General features: G+C 41.1%; 1 protein-coding gene across 1 annotated transcript in view; it reads right to left on the bottom strand.

Moving 5' to 3' along the window:
• The window catches only part of Aoah (acyloxyacyl hydrolase), a 206,510-nt gene that overhangs the window by 63,887 nt on the left and 130,106 nt on the right, over nt 1-12,517 (bottom strand). The window lies entirely within an intron of this gene.

Genomic DNA, 12,517 nt, shown 5'->3' with positions numbered 1-12,517 from the left:
ATTATGCCGTTTGCAGGAAAATGGATACACCTGGAGCTAATCATATTAAGTGAATTAAGTCAATCTTAAAAGGACAGATACTGTGCCTTCTCTCTTATTATGGGTCCCAGACACCATAAATCCATAAAATCATGTGAATACTGGTGACATGGAAATATGAGTGAAACCATTTGGGGGAGCAAAGATGGCCAATGGGAGAGGGGAGGAGAAAGGGAAGAGTAGGTGGGGTGTGGGGTGTTGTGCTTAAAGTACCTTACATATTTGCATGGCAATTACCTTATGCGACTCTGCACAATAAAAAGGAAACTACACATATCACTTAAAAAAGAAAATGCATGCCTTTAACCCCAGTATTCAGGAGATAAGGACAACTGGATCTCCACGAGTTCAAGGCCAGTCTGATCTACATAGCAAGCTCTGGGACAGTCATGGCTAGATAGTGAGACCTTGTGTCAAAAAAAAAAAAAAAAAGCATGTTGTGATTTGAAAGAAAATGGCCCCAAAGGGAGTGGCACTATTAGGAGGTGTGGCCTTGTTGGAGGAAGTGTGTCACTGTGGGGTGGGCTTTGATGTCTCCTCTGCTCAAGCTATGCCCAGTGTCTCAGTTCACTTCCTGTTGCCTGTGGATCAAGATGTAAAACTCTCCAGCTCCATGCCTGCCTTCCTGCATACCACCATGTTTCCCACCATGATGATAACAGACTAAACCTCTGAAACTATAAGTTATCCAAATTAAACGTTTTCCCTTACAAAAGTTGCTGTGGTCATGGTTTCTATCCACAGCAATTGAAACCCTAGACACATGTAATAACCTTTGTCATTTTGTAGAATTAGTATCTCATAAAATAGTTTTTTAAGAAAATTGATGGACTTTGTATTTGAACACTGAGATGCCCTAAAAAAAAAATCTCATATCCTCTTGGCTGTGAGAATCCTATTAGAGAACTTGGAAGATGTTAATTTATTTTGATCACTGTAGGATGAAAAACACACCATTTTTCTACAGAATTTCAAAGAGAGGTTTAATTTGTTTCATATCAACCAGATTTACCCGTTAACCAATATGCCCTTTCCTTTATTTTTTATACTTGGCTGTTGAATTAGTAATTGTCTTTTAAACTAATTTCCTCCGATTAATTGGTAGCTGTTTTCATGCTGATTGTGTGATCTAGCAGTTAACTGAATGTTGCTAATTCTTGCACAACATTGCTTATAGGATACACTTGGAAGTCCAGGGGTTAAAGAGATCCTGATTGACTTTGGCATAACTCTCATTATGCAGCTGGTGATTCAATTCAGCCTGTTTATGCTCCTCTACCCTTGCCCTATCATTTTGCCTGAAATGTTAATTCCTGCAAATCTGGTTTGATTTGGACAATCTGAGAAAATGTATATGAAGGAGCTCTGTGACTGTAAAGCAGTCTGCAGCTGTAAAGTGGTATGATGAACTGGGTTGGCATTCGTTTTAAGATTTATTTTTATAATCACTTTCAGTTATGTGTACATGTATACATCTATGTGTAAGTATGTGCATGTGAGTGCAGATGCTCTCAGAGTCTGGAAGAGGTCACTGGGTCTCCTGGAGCTGGAGTTAAGGCAGCCATGAATTGCCTAATGTTGGGGCTGGGAACTAAACTTAAGTCCTCTGCAAAATCAGTCCTCACTACTAACCACTAACCCATCTCTTTATCCCTAGGTTGAGATTTCTTTTACTGTGTACCCACTTTATCCTGAATATTGTGCCAGGCATTAAGGCTACAAAATGAAGTTGTGTGATTTCAGCCTTTGATATGCTTTGTCTGGGTCCAGGGCAGGTGGGCTGGAAGATAATAAACAGCCATGGTAAGTCAGGTGATGCTGACATTAAGTACACAGTAGAAACTCAGTGGGAATCATTCAGTCAAAGAGGAAGAAGGCTACTGGAGATACTGATCGCTGAGCAGTAAGAGTTGACACACAGCAGGGAGTCACAAATGGGGGGGGTTACTCAGTTGTGAATGTGCCACCCAAGGTGGGGGCAGATATTTATGGAGATGTGTGTAAGCTCCCCAGTAACCAGGAGACTGAAAATTAGAATAATGAAATATTGTTAGATTGGAAGAAAACTAAAAAAGTAGACAATGTACTGTATGGTCAGAGTGTGGGGGAACATGTTTTCATACATTAGCTGTAAGAATACTAATTGGTAAAGTCCAATTTAGAAGGCTCATGAAATTAACAATACACACACTTTGATTTGACAATTTCCCTACAGAAATCTTTGTATGCATTTATAAAGTGGTAGTACAGAATGTTCACTGAAGTATTCTTGGGAATAATGAGACTCTGAGAATAAGTTGAATGCCCACAGAAAAAAGGAACCATGCCCTAAAACACTATGTACTGTTAAAAAGGATAAAAGAGGTCCAAAGTATTGTTAAGGTAAAACATAACTTTTAGTCTATTATACACAACATATCATTATGGGGAAATTGCAACAGTACACTTACTTAATTAAAAGTACAAATGTCAGCATGGGAATAGCAAGAAAGCATATGGATGGAGTTGCACTCTACCAATTGATCTCAGCACTTTCTTCTGGGAGGAAGTGTGATCAGAACCCATGAAAGGGGACTTCCATTTTTTACTATTGGTAACTTTTTGTAAATCAAAATGTATTCATATTCTGAATAATTGAGAGGTGAAAAGTTACAAATAAGTGGAAGTTAGGGAAAGTTATTGTAGGTGCAAGGGTTTGCAGGATGTGGTAGGGACAGTCCCTTCAGCTGGAGCCATGGATTCTGTAGGTGATTATTCCAGCCCAAAGCTGGTGCTTGTGTGTCCCTAGATTCTGACTCTTCTTGCCTTTGTTAGGGTTTCATTTCTAGCTTTGTTCTTCTTTCCGCTTTTCAGATCATATTATCACTACAAGAATGCTTCAGAATTTCTCGTCAAAAAAAGTCTTCCTGATTTATGATTCCCTTCCAGCTCTCACTCACTTTCTTTTGTAGCAAAACTCAATTCACCCGTGTTCAGTTGATCACCTCCTGACCCCACTCTCCAAGTAGCCTGGCCTCCCACCTCAGCCTGCTACAATGGAAGAGCTCTGTGGCCCTCAGCATCCACCATCACACCCTGCTCTTCCTCCATCCTCTCCTTCTTCCTGTAACAGCATCAGGCTGATGGCCACTTCCTCAGAAACTCTTTCTTTACCTAAGCCCTTCTAAGTCCCTTTCTAGTCTGGGGGCACAGGGGTGGGGGGCGCTGTACCCTCTCAGTTCTCTCTCCTAGATGGGGCTTGTCTCAACCTCTGTCCTCACTGTTTTGACATCAGAATCACACTCTTAAAATTATTGAGGACCCTGCCTAGAGTTGTTGGTATGTATGCATTAGACTAGTCACTCTTTATGAAGACATTTGAATGAATATTTACTTTTTAATTCTGTTTAAATAACAATAATGAATCCACTACATGTTGGTGTGATTTCTATTTGTTTTATGTTTGCAAATATCTTTCATGGCTAGCTTAGTAGAAAATAGCCTGGATTCATTGCTTCCACATCCAGTCATTGTGTGCTGCTGTTTGCGAGAAGTGTATGGCGAAGCTCTGGCCTCATGTGCTTGTAGCTGGAAAATGGAGTTGCATTTTAATATGCATTTTAGATAACTGTGGATAAATGTTTTGGATTTTGCATCAACACTTAACAACTGGTAGCTTCTTACTGATTGGTCAAGTAAAAATATGTAATCTGAAATTATATCAGTGAATCTTTTATACCTTATCACGTTAAAATGTATTGGTGTATCTTGTACTTTCAATTGATCTTTTACCCCATTAAGATTTTGCACACTATACCCCAGTCATTTTGAAAAAGTATTGACTCACTGAACTATAAACATATTATAAATACCAGTACATTTCATGACATAAGTTTGAGTAATTTTATTTCTTAATATTGTTGTATATCTCATTAGAGAAACCATAAATAGTGGGCCTCGGTCAAGCTCATAGAAGGAAATACAAATTTTCTGTAATTAAGTTTTTCTTTGAAGTTAAAATTTCATGATTAGCAGCTAATAATGTTAGATATTTCCTTGAAGTGACCTGCTCATTTAATTAATTTTAGATAAAATATTTGCCATACATCAAAGTCTGAAAAACATAGTTTATTATATAGTTGTTTTTCTTTTTCTTTCTTTCTTTCTCTCTCTCTCTCTTTCTTTCTTTTTTTTTGAGACAGGGTTTCTTTATGTAGCTCTGGTTGTTCTGGACACACTACATAGATTAGAGTGGTCTTAAACACACAGAGATTCACTTATCTCTGATTCTTGGTGCTGGGATTAAAGGCATGTGCCCCACACCCAGCAACATATATTCATTTTCAAAAGAAATGGGGTTCAAGGAAAAACAGATTCATCTCTCAGCTTACTTACACGTAGCACGAATCTTAAAAGTTCTTATTAATAAAAACAAGCCTGGTGCCAGTTATTGGAGTGAATGCTGGAAGATCAGAGAAGCAGAACAAGCCACAGCTACCTCACCATGCCAGTTCCTAAGCTAATCCTGTTTCCTCAGACTGGAGGCATCTGTGTCCTCATCCACATGGGTCTCAGCTGAACTGTGCTGACTACTTGGCAGAGGTAAATTCTGCCTCAGATTTGTGAAAATGGATTTTGCCTTGTGAGCCCCCTGAAAGGCCCTAGAAACCATGGGACCCAGTGAGAGAACAGTGGCTTCCATCACATTCCCATCAGTCACCCACAACGCAAATGGCCAGCTCTGGGGTTGATTATTTGTTTAAACATATGAACCTAATAATGACAGGGCTAATCACTTGCAACGATATCACATGTAATTTGTGAATAATAGATTAAATAAGGTTATTAAGCCTGCTAGTGTTTAGCGCCTACCTGTCTTTTTTTTTAAACCATGAAATTAGGTTAACACATCTTGGTTGCAAATCCCTGCTCTCCAATTTGCTTCCCTAAGTGACTGGGTTCAGAGTGATGTATCATTTTTCACAATTGTTCTTTCCTTTAATGTCTGTGGGATGGAGAAAATAGATAACCTTTAACTCCAAAATTCTGGGACAGCGCTCATAAAAAAATGTTCTTGAATGGCATGACTGTGCCACTTATAACAACGGCTTTGTCTCCTTCTTCCTAAGCATTGTCTCTAGTTCACATAGTAGATTTGAACCAGAGGACAGTATTTAAACTAGAGAATTCAATCTGGTTTGATTCATTCGGACTGATCTGCTGATGGCATTCCTTGTGCTAGAGTCTTGCTGTGGCCTAAAAAGTGCCATCCTTCTGCCTCCACCTCCCCAATGCTGGGATAGAGGGTGTCCACCATCATAGTTAGTCTGTGGACTTTATTTCTATCACTCTCGCTTGAGTTTTAAATGGTAACTTTGCTAACTGCTTTTTTTTTTTTTTTTGGCTTTTGTGACTTTTTATGGCTAACTTAGCTCGTGTGTGTGTGTGTGTGTGTGTGTGTGTGTGTGTGTGTGTGTGAGAGAGAGAGAGAGAGAGAGAGAGAGAGAGTTTTGAGATAAGATCTTTCATTGGAACATGGGGCTCATCAATTAGGCTGAGTTGGCAGGCCAGTGAGCTTCAGGAATCTGCCTGTCACTGCCTACACCTTGCTCTCTACATGTGTGCTGGGATTTGGATTCAGGTCCTCAGAACCGACCACCAAGCCCTTTACTCTGAGCTGTCTATCTTCCTGAACTCCTACCCCTAGCTTCTCTTTTCCTTCCTAGTTCCGGAGGCTGCTCTACCCCACCCCTGCTCTCAGACCCCCCCCCCCCCCGCTTTAAAGACTGTCATGTAGCCCTGGCTTACAGAGTGCCACCTTTGAATAAAGGCAACTCAGATAGTCACTAATGGATTCAGCTGGTTGTTTATTTATTTCAAAGAAAGAAAGGTTTATTTTAGCCTGAGATCCATTATGGTAGGATGACGTGGCCACAGTTATATGGTCACATAGAGTCTACAGTCAGGAAGCAGAGAATGGACCAGGAGCGAAGTCTGACTATAAACCTCCAAGTCTGCTCTCTGTGACTCACTGCCTCCAGCAAGAGGGGGGCCCAAGCGTTTAAACATATGAGCCAATAGATGACTTTTTACATTAAACAGCAACAGACACTAAGTTTAATGAAATGACTTTTATATTTTTAAGTAATTTGTAATTTTAGGTTTATTTTCACTTTTCATTAACAAATAAATAGAAAAACATTTTAATATTTTCAAAAATATTTAATTATTTTTTCTCAAACCCCTCAACCCAAGGCTTAGGGAACATCTTGGAAGAGTAGGCAGAGAGAACTTAAGAATCAGGAGATGGGGAAGAGAGCTGTGAAATGCTGTCCTATGGACATGACCTGGCTGTTGTAGACAAAAACCCACAGTAGCTCTGGTTATCTGCACAGAACCTGCATAGGATCAAGGTAGTTAAAAGTCCAGTAGTGACTGGGGAGGGTCCCACTAGGACCCACTCTTAGCTAAGGAGCTTCTGGCAAGCAGTGATGGCTGTTGGGGGAGGGAGAGCCACTTTTTTTGGGGGGGGGGCTATGGCTATTGGCAGGTTGCTCATGCCCCATTGGTTGACACCACACCCATGCAATATATATGGGCAGCACTAATTGTGTTCAGTGGCAGGTTGCTCATGCCCCATTGGTTGACACCACACCCATGCAATATATATGGGCAGCACTAATTGTATTCAGTGGATTATAAAAAAGAATAAATACTAGCCGGGCGTGGTTGCACACACCTTTAATCCCAGCACTTGGGAGGCAGAGGCAGGCGGATCTCTGTGAGTTCCAGGCCAGCCTGGGCTACCAAGTGAACTCCAGGAAAGGTGCAAAGCTACACAGAGAAACCCTGTCTCGAAAAAACAAAAACAAAAACAAAAACAAAAAAAGAATAAATACTTATGACTCACAAATAAACCTTATTAAAGTAGAAAGCATTTGCTGACTGTCCTTCAGTAACCATTGAAACAACAAGAGGTGGTTACTTTTGTTATGTTTGGGTTCACTTATTTTCCTGCTTGTAATTTGCTGTGGAGGAAGGGTATATACATAATGATAATAGTCATAACAATAATGACAAGAGGTCATTTCTGCAGTCACTTTACAGCCATCCGGTATCACACAATGCAGAACTTACTGTGTGTGAGCCTGCCCTTTCCCACTCACAAACTCTGCCTCATGGGTCTGAGAATGTTTCAGATTTTCTACATCCTATCTTAAAGGACAGTCTGGTTAAGATGTGAAGAAGACGTGTGTAGAGGAAAATCAGTAGTCTCTTTCCTCAAGTATTGCCTGCAAAGTGGCTAAAATCCCATCATATAGCAGAATCCCATCTCCCTAGAACCACTAAACTTAAACCCTGGGGGAAACTTCAGCCCAACTGGGCTTTATCATGTGAAAGAGGCCGAGAGGCCAGCCATTCCATCCTGGCTGTGAACCACAGCAGCACCCTGTAACAGAGAAGGAGGCTTTGCACTGTACTGTGGGGACTTTGGGATTGTAGATGTTGCTCTCAAATGAGAGCCTCACCCTAGTAGTAGATATTTGGGTGCTGTTCTTCATCCTAGGGTATTTTTTGTTACACAAAACTGCTTTTGAAAGTTATCTGGACACAGATACTCTTTTTTATCTTGTAAAGATACTTTTCATTTACACTTTTAATTCTGCTTTCCAGAGTCAAGCTGCCAGCTTCCACAGTTGTTATGTTCTTTTTGCTTAACTCATTCTTGAGTCACAGTGGAGAAAAAAAGAAAATCACATTATTCTAAGGTTGGCCACTTACTGAATTTCTGAAGCCTGAGTCAAGGGGACAGATATTATTAATGACAACACAATTAAAGGAACTCAAAATTCATTTAAGTGAGGGGTCATGTTTGGGTTTTGAGCTATGTCTGGAATTTCATTTGCCTTCAGCTTATGACAGAGAGACTACATTCTGAGAGGATAGAGCAATTGACAGAGAAAAGAAGGATCGGAGCCAGCTTCTCTTATCAACTACAAGCTCATACTTGTATGAGGTACATTTCTAAAGATTATGGTTCATACTCGTGCTGCAAGGCTCACTGTAGATGCCAGGGAGCACATTCCCAAGGCCCAGCTGAATGGAGAACTCCACCAACTCCCCCACTGGTCTACACTGCTCTTGTTCTTTAAATGTTTCTGTGGTGCTAGGTACCAGATTCAGTGCCTCGGTCTACTTTCCATTGTTGTGATTAAACTCTGACCTAATGCAGCTTGGGGAGGAAAGGAAAGGGTCATAGTCCTTGAGGGAAGCCGAGGTAGGAAGTCAAGGCAGGAACCTGGAGGCAGGAACTAAAACAGAAGCCATGAAGAATGCTATTTACTGGCTTTTCCCCCATGACTTGCTCAGCCTTATTTCTTATGCAACTCAGAACCACCTGCTCAGGAATGGCGGGCACTGCACTCGTGTGCCCCACAGTGGGCTAGGATCTTCCCACATCAATCAAGAAAATGTCCTACAGACTTGCTTACAGGCAATCTTATGGAGGCATTTTATCAATGAGATTTTCATCAAAGGAGATTCCCTCTTCCCAGATAACTCTAGCTTGTGTCAGATGACAAAATTCCAGCCAGGACACTCGGGAACTCATACATTCTAGGTAAGTGAGTTGCCTCAATATTTCTTTTATTTTCCTCTTTCTACTAGGAGAGAGCCTCAACTATATGTTAATTTGGGATATTTTATATGCCTTTTAAACCTTTCCTTCCTTTAATAAAAAGAACAGCCTAGCACAGATTATCTGCATGATGGCATAATAAGATGGTTTAATAGTAACGCCATTCATGAAGAGTCTATCGAATGATGATACACAAAGAATGTCAGCTCTCAATGTTTCTCCTTAATGGATGACCTAATTGCAACTGGTATTCTAGAGGTTTTCCTTTTCAGTAAATAGGAGTTAGATAGCCTGTTCATCATTCCACCTGAGTGACAGGGAACACAAGTGTAGTGCATCGAAACAGCTGGTGAAAAGACAGCCAGAGGCCCCACAGCGGGCAAAGGCGCATGTTTAAAGCACGAGAACCGCCAGCTGTGCAGTGTACCTTCAGCCTCCGTAGAAATATTACAGAGAGCATGTAGAGTCGCACCGAGCAAGCCAAACAAGCAGACAGCTTTTTTTTTATGGATAACAATACAGAGCTCAGGGTGCTGTGTTAACAGACTAGCCCAGAACAGAGATGACTTCCACAGCTGGATGGCCACTTCCAGTATGAAATGTTGCTATGGTTTGAATGTGTTCTCAGAAAGTTCATGACCTGAAAACTTAATCCCCAAATTCATTTGTCGATGGTACTTGAAGAAGGTGCTTTAGGGAGATAACCAGGGTTGGATAGGGTCATGAGAATGGAGACGCTGTGGTTGGATCAATGGTTTTATAAGAAGAGGAATAGAAACTTGAGCTAAGAGGCTGCTTGGGACTAGTCATGTGATGTCCTTTTCACATGAAGACACAAGAAGCTGGCACCTTCACCTTGGACTTGCTGGCCTCCTAAATGAAGAGAAATAAGTGTATTATAAAGTGAATGGATGAATGGGGGATTGGAATGGGAGGATTGAGTGAGGAGGGAGAGGGAAGAGGAGAATGAGGGAGGGAATATAAAGAAAAGCAGCCAAAATTAAGGGCCATTTGAGGGGTAGTGTAGAAACCTAATGCAGTAGAACCTTCATAAAAATATATACATTTATGAAGGCAATCTAACTGAAATAGCCAAATAACTTGGAGACAGCCCCAACTGGCCATCTCTTGTCACCAAATGAAGCTTCCAGTACCAGGACTGGATTATATCCAGTTGGGTTGTTGGCCAAAGGGGTCCCATGGGAACTCGCAAACAACACAGGCTGTTGCCAAGATGTAGGTTGATTTTCAGAAACTGACAGCAAGACCTCATTGCTGGAGACTCATTGAACATGGAGAATTGAGCTAGTGCCTTTCACTCCTACATCCTAGCATCTTTGGTACAGGAAGGTACTTTACACACTACCAATGGAAAAACACAAACACCAAACTAGCCACAAACCCTTTGATCTACAGTGGTGTCCTGCCTGTAAGATATACTAAAGCAATGGTGGCACAAAGCTTGTGGGGGTAACCAACCAATGTCTGATCTGATTTAAGGCCCACTCCATGAGATGAAACCCATACCTGACACTGCTTTGGTGACCAAGAACATGAGACTAGACAGCCCATGGATCTAGGGTAAAACCAACTACTACTGAAAAGCAAACAACAACAAACAAAAAAGTACCAATAAAATGACTCCTAACTGCATTCTGCTATCCTCATAGATGATGGCCTTGCTCAGCCATCATCAGAGAAGCTTCCTCCTGCAGCAGATGGGAACAAATATGGAGACCCACAGCCAGACATTATGCAGAGAGTGAGAAACCTTGGAACATTCAACCCTAAATGGGAAGTCCATCAAATCCCTCCCTTTGGGGCTCAGGGAACCCTGTGGAAGGAGAGACAGAAAGAGTGTAAGAGCCAAAGAGGATGGAGGACACCAAGAAAACAGTCCCTCTAAAGCAACATGATCGAAGCTCACATGAACTCACAGAAACTAAAGCAGCATGCACAGGGCCTGCATGAATGTGAACAAGATGGAGCCCTAGAGCTGAAAGGAGAAGCAGATACATGTCCCCCATCCCCAACTCAAAAACTATCTCCAACTGAAAACCACTTGCAAATGAAAATGTAGTATTCTTCTAGGAAGTCTCACTAGGAAACAAAGTATATTATTAAGGATAGGCTGTGTGCCCAGAAGTAGCTGGTCAACAGAAAGTGGACTCAGAAGCATATTTAGAGGTGTTGTGTCAGGGCTCGATCTTTCTTTCTTTCTTTTCTTCTTTTTCTTCTTCTTCCTTCTTTTTTAAATAAATTTTATCTTATTTTTTATTTTGTTTATATATTTTCTCTTAGAAATCAGGCACCCCCTCAGCCTGCCTTCAGTAACTCAGTGTTAGCAGCTTGGTCATCATCAGTTGCCAAAGGCCATTAAAGGTCCCTTCCACCACAGACCATGCTCTTGTTCTCTTGCTCTGTCTCTCTGTCTCTGTCTCTCTCTTGTCCCCACTCCATGTTGTGATCACTGCGCATTCCTTGACCCTAAAACCCACCAAGGTACTCCCAGCAGTTACTTCTTACTAACCCCACTTACTGATTTACTAGAAAATTTTACATACATAACAAGAACTAACTTAAAAAAATAGTTAAGTTTGACAATGAAACATAATTTGAAAACACAGCTCTGCTTTCCTTATATTCACAGGCAGGTCCTATAGAGTTATGACTGTGTTTTTTTAAAGTTGGTTCTATTTCCTGGTTTCTTCTCTACCCATTTTATGACCCCAGTCTCTTTTGGAGACTGAGCTCCTTGCTTTGCACCTCAAACAACTATGGATAGTTTTCACAAGCACCTGCCCACTGAGCCCAGTGGTTCTGTGCCAAACCTGCCATTGGCATATCTACCTTATGTTGTCATTACCCTTTGTCTCGTCTATATTGTTGATTGTAACTGACTGCAGGAAAGGACACATCTTACTCACCATGAAAAGTCCTATGGTATCCATATCTAATTTATGGTAAGTATTTAATGAGTATTTTCCAAGTGAATGAGTACAGGTAATAAACACATTATTTATGGGATGTGATGTTCTTTGTCAAACAATAAAGAAACACCTGTTAAAACTATAAATGGCAGACTCTCGGGCATTCTGCTGTTTGCAGCTTTGGAAACCAGGCCTGCTCACATTTATCCTCCCCTCATTGCCACGGCCTGACTTCTGCTGCCCTCTGGCTCTCTTGCTATTGCCTGAGCTGGAGAGTGCTGGTCATGTTTCTGCCATTGCTCTTCCCTCTTCTGTTTACACAAAAAACTCACTCGCCTGCCATAGTCCTTACGCTTATTGCCAATTGTAAATATTAGCACGTTGGGAGAGATGTTACCTTTCATACCTGGGACTTTCTATCATACAGAAATGCTTGCAAACCTCCATAGCACCTTAGGTGTCTATGCTGGGTGTAGCCCTGCGATACACAATTTGGGTTCTCAGTCAACATCCACCACTCATGGCAAACTGATTTATTGAGTCATGACCTGTGCTCAAATCTAGAGCACTGAAGCCAGGATAATTAACAGACCCCATGATTCGAAAATTAATTTTATCTATTATTTTTGTTACTGTCAGTTTCTTGAATCAAATGTGCAGTCAGAAAAATCTACTGTTGTGTTTGAGTATTTTCCATCAGATGTAAATTGCAGCCCCCAGCAGGAACATTCCCTCTTCAGTGTAGACCGTAGCCTGTTACAGTGGCTGGACCATGTCAGTGGCATGATTTGGATATCTCTAGAATCAACTCAAAATGATTCTCATTTTCACAGTGTAGGAGCAAGCTCTATCTCCTATTCTCTCCTTATGCAGATAAGCTACTGTTTGTGAGTGTACAGTGTGTGAGTGTGCAAACAGTATGTGAGTGTGA

This window comes from Peromyscus maniculatus, chromosome 5, assembly GCF_049852395.1.
Source record: "Peromyscus maniculatus bairdii isolate BWxNUB_F1_BW_parent chromosome 5, HU_Pman_BW_mat_3.1, whole genome shotgun sequence".
Classification (NCBI taxonomy): Eukaryota; Metazoa; Chordata; class Mammalia; order Rodentia; family Cricetidae; genus Peromyscus; species Peromyscus maniculatus.
The sequence above is the reverse complement of the archived record's forward strand: the minus strand, read 5'-3'. Positions and strand labels throughout refer to the sequence as shown.